The sequence below is a fragment of the Artemia sp. Qi Xiang Cuo genome, unplaced genomic scaffold (assembly GCF_049724085.1).
Source record: "Artemia sp. Qi Xiang Cuo unplaced genomic scaffold, ASM4972408v1 HiC_scaffold_3072, whole genome shotgun sequence".
NCBI classification, from domain to species: domain Eukaryota; kingdom Metazoa; phylum Arthropoda; class Branchiopoda; order Anostraca; family Artemiidae; genus Artemia; species Artemia sp. Qi Xiang Cuo.
This window is the reverse complement of record NW_028300467.1, coordinates 106,107-120,774: the sequence shown is the minus strand read 5'-3', so window position 1 is coordinate 120,774 and position 14,668 is coordinate 106,107. Positions and strand designations below refer to the sequence as shown.

At 35.5% G+C, this 14,668-nt stretch overlaps 1 non-coding gene and 1 pseudogene across 1 annotated transcript; both read left to right on the top strand.

Annotated features, from left to right (window-relative positions):
* Positions 1–203: 203 nt before the first annotated feature.
* LOC148938626 (U1 spliceosomal RNA) lies at positions 204–368 on the top strand. The gene has a single exon (XR_016143662.1). It is a non-coding gene; the product is annotated as a U1 spliceosomal RNA (small nuclear RNA).
* A 734-nt stretch (positions 369–1,102) lies between these two features.
* LOC148938625 (U5 spliceosomal RNA) lies at positions 1,103–1,219 on the top strand (annotated as a pseudogene).
* Positions 1,220–14,668: the final 13,449 nt, after the last annotated feature.

Below are 14,668 nucleotides of genomic sequence, written 5' to 3'. Positions count from 1 at the left end.
TAGCACTTTCAATTTCCAATAGAATGATTCCTTTTTGAAGTTTCTACGACAACACTTTCTAAAAAAAAAAATTATATGCCCCCAGGGCATAACTTACAACCCTTACCCTGGGGGCTGTGAGGCGAGTGTCATCCTCAAAAATATAATTTCCGGACTTATTTGCCAATAATTGACCGAATTGACAAATAGATTTCTATTGAAACATACTTACCTGGCTGGGGAGCTGCCTGCATCATGAAGGAGTAACTCCCAGGGTGAGGCCTTTCCATTGCACTTAGGATTGGCTGACCGCTGGATTACCCAAACGAGGTGTAATTCAAAAGAGTAATTTTTAATAGTGGGGGATAGCGTTCACGTGGAAACCTGTTCAAGCCTGTCACATTGATATCTATTTTATATGACGTATTTACAGATTTTAAGGATGAGCACAGACTTTGGTATTGTTAAGGTCGTAATGGGTCATGTGAACGCGATCATTGGGCCATTTAGAAAAAATAAATTTCTTGAAAAACTTACATGTTTGAAATATTAGGGGAGAATTGAGCCAAAAATATGAGAGAGTTGGGCTTAGACTATATAGAGTCTTAATGCATTTTGTTTTTGAAAAGAATAATTAATTTTTTAATAATTATTATTAAAGTGTATTATTGATATAAAAAAATGCATTTTTTAAATTGTATTTAACACAGGCTTTTCTTAAAAAAGTTTAAGGCACGTTGTCCCCCCCCCCCACATTGACTAAAGTACCTTGAAGTTTCCCAATATCCAAAAAAAAATTACTTAACTCATGCCCCGCTGCTTGTGATAATTAAATAGGGGGGGACGTGGTTAATCGCCCACTATCGATCACGCATTTAAAGGAACTTTGTATTTTAGCCTGGTAACTTAATTTGCTTTTTATTTTATGGGGATATTGCTTAATGGGACTGCACATAAAGTTTTCACTTTGAAAAAGATCAGTTAATCTGATTTACAAACAGGATTTTTTTTGCCAGCCTCTAATATCTTTAAATTTTGATTAATTTTCAAATTCTACAAAGTTTAAAAAAAAAAACGATAATGATTTATTTTTATATACTCAAGTCATCTCTAACTATTTTAACAGCTCTGGCCTCTGTTCATATAGTGTAAATCTTTTGCCTTTTACTAAAGATTAGCGGAGGTAGGTTCACTTGATGCGTCTTAACAAAATTTTGAATGTAGAAAGGAATGCTATACTCAACTTGTGATTCAGGTTTTTCTATTCAAGATCACTTATCTGACACGAAGTATATCTAATCTAGTGACGAAACTTAAATGACATGAGAAGTCAATAATACTACTACTTGAGGAAACGGTCTTGATTAGTGGTCAGTCAAGTAACCCTGGAGAATGGAGGATAATTGAAGTCATATTTGAACAAAAATTCAATCTTTTCAAAAATGAAAAAGAAATTGTGAAATTATGGGCATATAGCAAGAAAGGGACAGTAATTGTGAAATGGAGCACCCATTCCATGGGTTTCTAAATAAGCTATGTGCATAGTGAAGTAGACCTGATTACTTTTGTTATTCGCCTCGGTGCATGCAGCATGTCTTTTCTGAGTATTTGTTGTTATCTTTTACAGATTTCACCCGAGGACGCTAATTTTCAGCGGGTAAGGAATGCTCCAAATCGGTATTGTGCAGTAACGAATCAAGTCGTTGGCGCTAATGAGTCCCCATTCTGTTTGAGCACTTCGATACAATTTGTATATCACATGGGTTCCAAGAAATTCGGAGTTGTGTTTACTTAATGGACTCGGTATAAATGAAATTATTTAAAATCGTTGTAATTTTTAATAGTTTAGAAAAATATGGTTTCGATTTTTGTTAACTTGATGGATGAGTTGGGGTCAAGCATATCAGTAATTGAATGCGTCCACGCCCTGCGTGCCAGGTTTCAGTACTAAACCCAAAAGAAAAGACACTTGTAATTCTAGTAACAAAAGAATGTGTAAGCCAATAATATTTCAAATAATATGTGTTCTGCTAATTATACAGAAGATTGTCGGTTTATGAGGACTCTTTATGTGATTTTGTATATAGCAATTCCCTCACAATGAACCCGTAAACCGTAATTTATTTGGTCTAAAAAGTAAAGAGAGCACAATGGCTAGAGACAAAAGCACAAAACCAGCGCAAGCCCATACATGATATTAATCCATAAGAAATTGATCTTCTGCACTTGAAAAATCAAAAGATACTACCATCTTGGAATGCGGGCTCTCTCGTACTACTTTGTTTCTACTAAGTCTTTCAAGCTCGAGTCCATCTTATAGGACTTTTGTTTCATATACTACTGCCTTTCTACGGTTCAAAGCTTAGTTTTCTTGAGTAAGTTTGTACTCAAATTATAATATATATCTTTTCTCAGGACGGAAGTACATATATTTGTAAATTCAGTGATCTTTACACATTGTTAGTAACAATATGGAATTTTATATGACTATCGTTAATTACATTAATTCAGTCACATATAAATTAAAAATATAGTGATTTCCCCTTTAACTTATGTATTATTAATGTCGTTGGTCTGTGTCTTTATCTATGTGGTTTCAATATAAAGCTTTATGTTCACTTTGTAGGAACAGTAAAGAATGTAATAATCTCATTTATCTTGTTTCAAATGAGCATGAGTGAATACCAACAGCTTCAATGGGGGGGGGGTATTTTTCGGAAAGATTTAGTTCTCATTCCCCTTCCAGATTCAAGAAAGTCTTTTTGTGGCATTATTGTTGAAAAAGGGCTTGGTTTTTGTTCGTATTTTTGTTCAAGAAATTGGAAAAACAATGAACTTTCCCTCCCTGGATTATAAAGAATACTCTTCCCATCCCGAGGGTCACGTCCAGAAATTTGTCTCTGGAGGCAGGTGGGTGTATAAAATGATTAAAAAAAACTCATAGAAAATTTGTTTAAATGAATTGTGTTTCGTTTTAACGTATAAGACAAAAATATCGGGTGGGGGGGGGGGACTAGATATTACCTAGCCTCTTTAATTTACACACGAAAGAAGTCAAGTTTGGTTAATGCTAATAAAATAAAATAAAATAGGATGCAAATACAATAGTTTAGAAACTGATTTGGGCTATATATTTGCCCATTAAGGGGGGGGGGGGGTAAATCATAGGATAAATTAAATACGTAACCTAACTTAACCTAGGTACCTTCCCCCCCCCCCCAAAACCCCAAAAAACGATAGTTTAAATATTGTAAACGTATTGAGCAGCCACGCCTTGCGATCCATTTCTCTATTTTAATCATTTTATACCCCCCCCCCCATCCAAAACAAAATTCTGGATGCAGCATTCGGGAGGGGAGGTGTATTCTTCATAATCCAGGGGGGGGGGGAAATCGTTGTTTTTTCAATTTCTTTAAAAAAAAATACGAACAAAAACCAAGTTCTTTTTCAATAATAATGCCACAAAAAGATTTTCTTGAATCTGGAAGGGGGACTGCAGAAAAAAATCTTGCAGGAAAATACACCCCCTCTTCCATTGAAACTACTGGTATTCTTCACTCATGCTGCTTGATAGTAATACAACTTGTATTGTGACATTAAACAAACAAATCCAGCCATAGTTACTTTCTAAGACGAAACAAAAGAGGACTAAATGTAGCTTGAACTTGGCTCGCTTTTACACCATCTAAGGGCTTAAGAAATAAATACAAGAATCCTTTGATTCCAATCTCGTACAGGCCCATGGGCCCGTCACAAAGTCTTCTTCTTCGGGAGAAAAATAGATTTCTGTAAAATTTATGACGGTTGTGCAGCAAGGCATGCTATACAAACAAGGGCCAGCCCTGACCACACCAATTCCTTGTACCAAAATATCGTACAGGATGCACTTTAATCATCAACTAAATGAATTCATTCTTCGTTGAAAGATTCTAATATATGGACCAAGGAATCATTAGTTAAGCTGTCAGAATGCCATATTTCAGACTCCCCGAATGTATCAACGAAAAAAAACATTGAGATGGTTAATCACAGGGTTTTTGTGTCATTTACATTTAGTCTGCAGGCACCCCCTTCCTCACAGACCGTTTTCTCTTGATTCTCGTTTTCCCTTCACATGGAGAATTGCCTCTTGGTTCTCTTTTCCCTTCACACAGAGCATTGCCTCTTGAATCGCGTTCTCCCTCCCGCCAGACAGAGTATTGTGTCTAGAAGCAAGATAAGAAACCAAAGAGACTAAAATCTTTGACAGTATTAGGCTACAAACCCATGGAATCCGCAAATGAATTTATAGAGGATTTGCCCCTATAAGATCTCAAAACTCCTCATTTTAGAGGAAACTCCTAAACTGGAATGGAAATTCTGTTCTTAGATGAAGGATGAATGAGGGCCCTAAGAGATTGGAGAGTCAAGAGCCCCTAGGACTTGGCTCGTTATTGCACTGAGCCAAGAGTGCCTTCGAGCATCCCTTACCCGCTTAAAATTAGCTTCCCCGGATGTAATCTGCAAAAGATAACAACAAATACTTAGCCGGTAACTTGTCAACTGAAAAGCTGTATGCAACTAGGCGAATAACAACACTAATCATGTCTACTTCACTATAAATATGGCTTACTTAGAAACCCCTGGAAGGTGTGCCACATTTAACAATTACTGTCCCTTTTTGCTATCTGCCCATAATTTCACAATTTGTTTTTAATTTCTGAAAAGATTGAATTTTTGCTGCTTGTTGCTTGTTGCTTAGATGCTTAGTTGCTTAGATGGTGTAAAAGCGAGCCAAGTTCAAGCTACATTTAGTCCTCTTTTGTTTCGTCTTAGAAAGTAACTATGGCTGGATTTGTTTTTTTAATGTCACAATACAAGTTGTATTATTATCAAGCAGCATGGGTGAAGAATGTTTTTGTTTTTATTTTTGTTTTTGTTGCTTTTTGCCCCCCATTGAAGCTACTGGTATTCTTCACCCATGCTACTGGCAAAAAAATTACATGATGATTAAACATATTCAATCAGCAGCAATTCATGTGCAACTTTAATCACATGGTACTAAAACTACATCCGCAGAAAATAACATAAATATTCAGTTATCAGGTTCATAAAATTGTAATGTAACTAAGGTCAATCAATTGCTGTAGCCAAAGGCCCCCCTATTTAAATATTCTAAGAAGCTTGGCAGTACTGAAGGAATTTTTTGTTTGATATGTTGCCAACGCAATTGACTCGATGAAATGTGTGGGGACCAAGGGCATTTCCCTTTTTAAGACTAGCCTTTGTGAGTTAATCTAAATTTCAGCAATTTTATTCGATTCCTAGTTCAATTCAATAATCAGTATTTAATGATTACAGAGTATTTTCAAAAACAAAATGCATCAAGAATCTAGACAGTATTCGCTCAATTCTCTCATATGCTTGGGATTTTAGGCACAATTCTTCCGTAAAATATGAAACATGTAAGTTTATCAAGAAAAAATGCTTTTATTCAAAAGGGCCCAATGATCTATTTTACATGTCCCATTAATGTCTTAACAACATCAAATTGTATAGTATACTTTTTTCTTTCAAATAATAAATATATGACATATAAAAGGGCTGGATAAGATAAGATATTTATTTCAAAAAGATCACTATCACAAGCCCACAAAGGGCCGAATTCGGACTTCAGAGTCGACAATATAAATGGTTCGACAATACAAAAATAAATAAATAAACCCCCCCCCCAAAATAAAATAAAGAAAAACAAAATATATAAAAATTAAAAGGGTGAACTTAAAAAAAAGGGGGACAAGCAAATGAGTGCAAGAACTTGGCCAGCACCATCAGCTAATAAACAAAAAAGAGGGGAAAAAAGAAACTATTGGGACATTTTATTCATTTTTTCTGTAATAAAGGGGACAAAAGTTCTTTCGTATCTGGAAGTAACGCTGCGAATGGGGGACAAAACAGGGATGGGCTCAGAAACATCTCGAGGCGGCCTTAATCTGGATGGAGAGTGACGTTTGGGGAAAATACTTGCCGTCCAAGTGTTTGTTATGGCATTTTTTGCAGAACGGAGGCACAAATTATTTCTTCGTCTCCCAAGGGTCTCTAGTTTTGAAATATTTAACAAATGCTAATATGGTATCTTGCCCTCTTTAAAAATAATTCTTAGAGCTCTCTTTTGGAAATTTTCAATTTTTTGTGTTGCTTCATTTGAGAGACCAGGTTGCCACACAGGACAAGTATACTCTAATATGGGACGCATAAAAGAAATGTATACTTGTAGTAAATGTGATTGGGGGCGACTAAATTTATTTAAATGTTTAAGGAGGGAAAGCGAGGAGTTTGCTTGTCGTAGGATATTATTTATATGGGCATCCCATTTCAAATTGGAAGAAATTGTAACACCAAGGAGTTTAAGAGATGTGACAGAGGTTTCAGAAAGAATAGGAGCAAGAAAAGGGGAGGGGATTTAAGGAAACTTACTGAGACTATTGCGGATTGAGAAGGGTTAACTTTCATGTCAAGGGAAGAGGCCTCACAGGCAATATCTTGGAGTATGCCCATTGGGTTGCTAAATAAGTTTTTATGACATATCTCTAAAACTGCGAAGTCATCGACAAATTTCCACCTATTGTCAAAAAGGGTTGAAAGGCTGTTAATCATAAGAGAAAAAAGGAGAGGGCCTAGAATAGTCCCCTGAGGAATGCCGTTAAATATGGGGAGATGATCTGAGAAACAATTTAGATATTTAGCTGCTTGAGATCTATTAGAGAGAAAAGAGGCAACGAGCTTAACAAGGAAAGTTTCAATGTGGAATTCATTTATAAGTTTATCTATGAGTAAATTGTGGTTAATCAAATCGAAAGCTTTTTGAAGATCAATAGAAATCAGATTAAGCCAAGTGTTAGGTTTTTCAAGTAATTTACCCATGGTATCAACAAGATGGATCAGGCAATGAGAGGTTGACGTGGATTTGAGATTACCAAACTGTCTAAGATCAATGAGGGGGAGGACTTTCACCTTAAGCCAGTCTGCGAGAAAACTTTCATACAATTTTGAAAAAATTGAGGTGAGGGTAATAGGACGAATGCCATAAAAGCCAGGCTTCCCATTTTTCTTTTTGACTTGGGTAATAAAGCCTTGTTTCCAATATTGAGGGAGCTGTCCAGATTCAGTAATTTCATTAAACAGGGTGGATAGGGGTTTTGAAAGGTATTCACTGAAAGCTTTAATCAGAGGAACAGGAATATCTAAAGGGCAAATGCTTGATCGTTTTAGTTTTTCAATTTTTTTTACAACATCAAGTGGAGAAATATGTAGGAGTGAAAAAGGATCAGGAATACCTGGAAATGCGTAAGATAGTGATGGGAGACTCTAGACAATAGAAGCCAGAAACTTATTGAGGTCATTAGCTGTGGTCTTTGGAGGTACATTTATATCAAAATTTAGTTGTTATTGACTCTTGCCGGTAAGTTTTTTAATTTCAGAGTACCAGTTCTTTGGTTCCTCATAGCGCAAGTATTTGATTTTATTTTTATAGTAGGCTCAGGTAGCTTTTCTAATTTGACTTTTTAATTCCTTTCTTAACTTATTTGCTTCAGCTAAATTACCTCTGTTAAATAAGCTTATTGTGGTGCGGATTAACATTTTTATGTGATTATTTATGTAAGGTTTATCACTGGAGCATTTTCAGATTTTTTTTTGGGGGGGGGAACATAATGAGTAGAAATCAATTAGTTTTTTTGTGAAAAATCAAAATTTTGTCATCAAGATTATTAGAATTATAAAGGTCTGACCAACTTTCACTGGTCAGCCATGATCCAAAAGAAAAAAGGCCTGTGTCACTGAGGGGACGGCAAACCCCAATGGAGGTAGTAAAGGAATGTTCAATGACTGAAGAGGGAGAAAAAAGGACAATAGCGGTAACTGCCTCCTAATGGTGGCAGTGCTTGCGGGGAGTTGTAATACTTACTCATGTTTGAACAAATAACATCCAGAGAGGTGTTACCTTTTGTTGTAGATATTTTAACCAGTTGTTTAATATTAAGAGAGGTGCAGATAGAGTCTATCCTCAGGTCATTCGCATCGCCAAACGATAAAACTTTTCAGAGTGTTGGAAGATAACCGTACAAACGCGATCCCCCACACCCAAAAGTTACTCTGTTGAATAACCCTCCGTTTATGTAATCCAGGAGTCAAGCAATCCTAAGTGCGATGGAAAGGCCTCACCCTGGGAGCGTCTCCTTCATGATCAAGGCCAGCGTTGCCAGTCGGGTCATTTGGGATCTACTAGTTGTGGGAGAAAAAATTTACTAGATCGGCTTCAGTTTTACTAGATGTTGCCAAAATAGTGCGCGTGTCGCGCCTCTCGTCGCGACACGCGCAATGGCGTGAGAAAGCTAGTAAATACTTTTTGTCACCAAAATGAAAACAAAACTAAAAAGTAGCTAGTATGAATTTTTTTCTGCTTCTGCGACATCTTAATATGATTTCTTTTGGCAATTTGGCTTACTTGCCTTCAAATATGTAGGAAATGTGTTCCCAGTTATTCATTAGGTCCAAACAGTTTCTTCCAGCCTGGAATGTTTTAGTACTCTCAAGGGTAAAAAATGATGAACCTCCCTTGTGTGACTTTTCTTGCACCTACCGGCCCCTCCCTCTTCTTTTCTTGGCATTGGAGATCAAAATTCCTGAATATTAACTCTTCCAAAATATTCGAAAGGTCCCATGAACATGCTTCCAGGGATGACAATAACGGTGGCTGGCGTTTACCCCCACGGAAAATCCCCCCCCCCCCGACAGAAAATACATCCCTCCCCAGAAAATAAGGCTTTCTAAATTTGAGCATTTTATTTGAGTTTTTTTCTTCATTTTCCGTAGGGAGAAGTAATTTTGGTACTTGTGTATTTTACGCCACTCACTCAAGTTTACGTTTTGTAAAACTCGAGAACAAGGTGGTTTCTTCGTTCGTTTCTTTCAGCTTAGCACGAGACAAGACAAAAATAAGTGACCAAATAGATGACAAATATATAATTTGGGCTATATATTTGCACATAAGGGGGGGGGCAAAGAATTTGGACAGTTTGAAGTCAGAAAACAATTCTTAATTCATAATATACAGAAGAATTGTACCTAACAAATTTTTCATGCAGGCCCGCTATACTTTATCAATCAATTTTTTTTTTCAAAGTAAAGATGAAACCGGTTTGTACTCGAGTTTTACACATAGAGTGAGTGGCGTATAATACACGAGTACCGGAATTTTCCATGGAGAGAGCCGGATTTCCCGGTATTTTTTATTAAAAACGATTCAAGCAGAAAACATCTTATCACCGGTGAAAAAATGTTACTTCTAAGAGAAATTTGATAATGTTAGGTTAAAGTTTGTTAGTATTAAGGAAAAGTTGATACTTCGAAGAAAAATTTTTTAATGTAAAGGAAAGCTTTCTAGTTCTGGCTGAAAACTTGTTATCATAACGAAAAAATATTACTTCTAAGAAAAATTTTGTATCTTTGACTGAAAACTTGTTAGTTCTAACAGATAACTTGTTATCATTGACGAAAAATTGTTCCTTTTAAGAGAAATTTGTTATCATTGACGGAAAGGTTGGTGCTATTAGAAAAAATTTGTTACGGTTAAGAAAATACCTGTTACTTCTAAGAGAAATTTAAGTGTGTTAAGTAAAAGTTTGTTAGTATTAAGGTAAAAGCTGTTACTTCGATGAAAAAATTTATTAGTGTTAAGGAAAACTTGTTATCATAAACGAAAAAATTTTTACTTCTATGAATAATTTGGTATCTTTGACAGAAAGCCTTCTGCTTCTAACAGGAAAGTTGTTATCATTGAGAAAAATTGTTACTTTTAAGAGAAATTTGTTATCTTTGATGGAAAAGTTGGTGCTATTAGAAAAATTTGTTCTACTAAGAAAAACTTGCTAGTTCTGAGACAAAAGTTGTTATCATAAACATAAAATTGTTACTTATCACTAATGGCCTAGTTACCATAATTATAAAATGAAAAATTCAGATCCGATAAGCCCAGATCTTGATTCAAAAACCAGATTTCAAAAGTGTTGAATTTCACGCCAAAGGACTTGAGCAGTTTGTCGTGTTTTAGGACCACAGAATAAATCTCATAGGAAGAGTGGAACAATAGTCAACCGCCTCCGGTACGTTTTCCCAAAAAATGCTTTCAAATGAGAGGGCAAAAAATTTACTAGATTTTGGCAAATATTTACTAGATTTGTTCGATTTTACTAGATCTGACCCCCATTTTACTCGATTTACAAGGTGGATGTGCTTTTTACAAAATATAGTAAAATTTTACAAGGAGTGGCAACGTTGATCAAGGCAGCTCTTCAGCCAGGTAAGTATGTTTAGTTAAAATCACATCAATGAATCAAGTCTCTAAATTATTTTTGAAAATAGCAATGCCCCATTTTATTTTCATATGTAAACATCTTAATCGTTTGAATGCAAGTTTACCTTTTTGAGAAAAGAAAATCAGGGGTTTCTCACTCTGTTATCAATATGACTGAAAAGTCGAAACTTTAATTTCTGCAAACCCAGGGACCGTTCTGCTGATTATGCCAATTATTTTCTCGTTAACAAGGAAAGGTGGCTTTAGTCATTACTACTACTGCTAACAACTCACCACAGAACCAAGCCCTATGAGGCAAAAAACAATTACTTCAGCAATTCTATTCGAATCTTGGTTCAATTTAAATTTATTACGTACTATTTTCGAAAAAGATGCATGGGGATTTCAATTTAATTACGGCGAGTGGTCATTGGCTTTTTCACCATTAAATATTGTAAATTAAATGAAACTTTTTTCGGTTTTCAGATGAAAAAAAATGACTTTTAATATATTCAAGGGATGGGAAACTACAGGTGTGGTTTCTAGAAAATTTGAAAAGCGCATTATACACATCAATGATTAGGGTTCATGGACTCTGATTTCCCCTTGATAGGGGTGCGCCGATCCCGGAGGTACTGCAATACCGGGCAAACAAGTGAAGAGAGCGGAACAAGCCTCGACATCCCCCGGTTTCCAAAAATCAGTTTAATAATCTGGGCCCAATGTGGGGACCGTATCCAGTGTTACCAACATCCCAAAACAAAATGTATCCCAAATTGCATGCAAAATGTACCAAAGACAAAAAAAATGTACCATATCCCAAATTTTTTGGGGGATATCGTCGGTGACGTAAAGTACTATCTATGAAAATTTTGAATAAGACATTTTCATTCACTTTCTTTCTCCATTCCTTTGTTTTCTTTCTCTTCTCACGCAGTACATTATTCCTGACAGTACTTGAAGAAATTGTCCAGAGTAACATATATTACAACAGAAACATTTTACTACAGGCCAACAAAAGTCGTTGTTTTTTGGCCATATACGATCATTTATAAACTTGGCAAACTTTAGCAAACTTTTCCAAACTCAAAACGAGCAGAAACTAACATGAGTAGGGCTCAAAACTCCTCAGTAAAACTCCTCACTAAATATCAGTATATGTATATTAAACTGACAATGCACATTCATTTGTATTTTTCAGTAAAGTGTAAATTATGTTCCGGCCTTGGGAAGGCATAGGGGTTTTGAGCCCTACTCATGTTAATTTCTGCTCGCTTTGAGTTTGACTCACTTATTTATTGTAATTTCTGTTCGTTTTGGGTTTCATTTATTTATCGATGCTGATTTGTGGTCGTTTCAAGCTTGGTAGATTATTTGATTTTATTTTTGCTCATTTTTGGTTTAATGTAGTTCTTTACTTTTCTTTAAAAACTTATTTTGTGAAAAACTTTTTTTAATTAATTGCAAACAACAACGGAATATTCACGATTGAAACAGCCCAAGGTCATACGTCATGAATTCTCTTCGAATTGATTGGTGCAAATATATACAGAGCCATGTTGTTCATGCATATAACACATGAACATGCGTTACATGCATGTTCATGCATGTAACGAAATGAATTCGTCAAAAATTTAGTTGTGAAACTAACTTACATCAAGGAAAATTATAATAGATTTTAGTTGTGAAACACTTAACTAAGAGATTAAAAAAGATTAACATGGATAGAAGATTTGTACAAACGGGTAGTGATTGGGTTACTTTCGAGAGAGCTATATTGCGTGAAATGGCAGCAAGAAAGAGAAGGGAAAATGTATACACTATGACAGAGCTCCAACCAGTGGTAACTAAAGAGTGGGAGCAGTTTTTTAGGGAAAATAAAAGTTCTTTAATAATTGAGCTTGAACTGGAAAGACGGAAGCGGGAGCCAGGCCAGTGGATAGAAAAACACCAGTTGGAAAAAACAGAAAGAGTCTATGAGACATACCCCAAAGCCAATATCAGTATGCACGAAACCATGAATTGTAGCTAAGAAGCTACCATTATTTATTAGACCGAAAATAGCTAGGATCAAAGACAGCGAATTATGCAACGTATGTATGCGAAAACCACAGTAGACCTAATATACCAGTAAGCTTATCGCAGATCATTTCTGGTCTTCGTTCTCGTTGCGAACAAAAAGCTCCTCCCACTTATTTCTGCATTAGCGGGAATGCGGGTTAGTCTGTTTCCGATTGTTTCAATGCACTTTGATGGAAACAGACTAACCTACATTCCCACTAATCTGACTTCGCCTATGTTTATATCTGCAAAAACGTTCTCCGGAGCACTCGCACCCCGGTCCGGGTTTTTATAATGGGTGAGATAGAGAATGATCATACTGGATTATATATGAACTGTGGCGAAAACAGACAAAACCAATGAATTTAGCAAAAGAGTTTCAAAAGCGGCAATAGCCCTGAGATACCTAACTACAGGGATAGCTCACGGTCTTCAAGAAATAGGAGAGAAGACAGCTATGAGAGAGCTAGGAAATACAAGGCTCCAAAATCCTTCTGGAGGAGCTCATATGTCTTATAAGAATTTTCTCCTTTCGATGCTGACATGCTTATAAAAACAATTTTCTTTTTAACTTCAAAAAAATTTACAGGATTGCATTTTGGAAAATTTTTGTTTTTTGAACATCAAAATTCTTCAAGCTAGTTTTAAATTTTTTGTAAGTTAGTTTTTATATTATACTTGTTTTTCTTGAAGATGATCTTTTTGCCTTAAATTTGGATATATATATATAGAGAAAAAGAACATCTTCCCAGTTCTATTTTGGCATAGACTATGGTAATTTTAGCCAAACCAGGCGACATGATCGAAGATAGTCTTCTTCGTGATACCCCTGTTAGCTGAGCAGATAATACTCGCTTCAAAGTAAGTGAGGGTGACTTGGGAACTAGCTAAAACTACCATTTATGAAGGCGTCTACCTTTTCCGCAACCTTCGGTCTTTATGCTAAAATCTTAATGTTCTCTAAAAATACATCCATATATACCCCCTCTCTAAAAATATATAAAAAATACCCCCCCCCTCAAACACATGTATATTTCCAAATAAAAAATTCTATAGCCTGTGTGAACAATGGGCAAATTACATAACTTACAGCCCTTTCCTCAGAGACTATTGAGGTCAATACCATCTCAAAAGACATAGTTAAAGGACCTTTCAACTGTATTGACTCAAAAATTTATCTCAACATTTTGACTGGAGGCCTTCCGGGAAAAGAGGGTTCTGTGAGAGGGACTAGTTACCTTTCAATTTTCAATCTTTTTGGTCACTTAAAAAGGGTACTAAAGCTTTTCAATTCCGATTTTTGGGGATAATTTTTTTTATAATTAATTTAAATCGAAAGAAAACTGCCTATTTAATATATTTTTCTACAAACCAATAAGATCAATCGGTGATGAAAAGAGAGAACAAAAACAAACAGTTATGGCAAGTGCTGTTGTTCCAAACTTACATAAGACTAAAAGGTTGGCAATGGTTTGATATTTGGCTACATTTTAACCATGCCTCCATTGGGAATTGGGGAGGGACAGGAAACACGAGAGAGTTCTAGAAATTTTACAGATAAAAATTATTAATCAGTTATACACTGTGTTCATATCAGGAGGGGAGGGGGGAGATAATGTAAACTGAAAAAGAAAAAACATCGGAAAACAACAAAAGTTACTGGGGACCAGGGGCCGAGACTTGGTCCACATGCCTGGTTTTCAAGACGATACTGGCTGTACTGATGACAAGAATAAAAAGATAAACTTCCAATAAGAAAAGCAAGTACTGATACCTATGCAAAATCTTTGCCAATCCACCTTTGGTGCAGATTATAGGCTTAAAAAATATCGAAAAAAAACGACAATACAAAACTGTCAAAACAGAAAATCTAAAATGAAAGTTTTTTTTATAATTAATTTAAATCGAAAGAAAACTTGTTTCGGCATTAAATTTTATTCAAAAGCGAACAAAGATTAATTAAAACAAAAAAAGTTTTCCGAGGTAAGCAAAGAGCGAAGTTGAAACTTAAAACGGACAAAAATTATTACTTCACCATAATACCTTTTGTCCGTTTTAGGTTTCAACTTCGCTCTTTGCTTCCCTCGGAAAAACTTATTTTATTTTGTAAATTATCTTGACTATGCCGAACAGATCAGGGTGAAATAAAATATTTGTAGATGAAAGTATACAAACATATAGGTTCAAAAATACTGAATTGTACCACATTGTACCATAATTTTGTAAAATGTACCATATTTTGTGGGATTGTACTAAATTGTACCAGTAGAGGTGAAATGTATCAAAATGGTACAA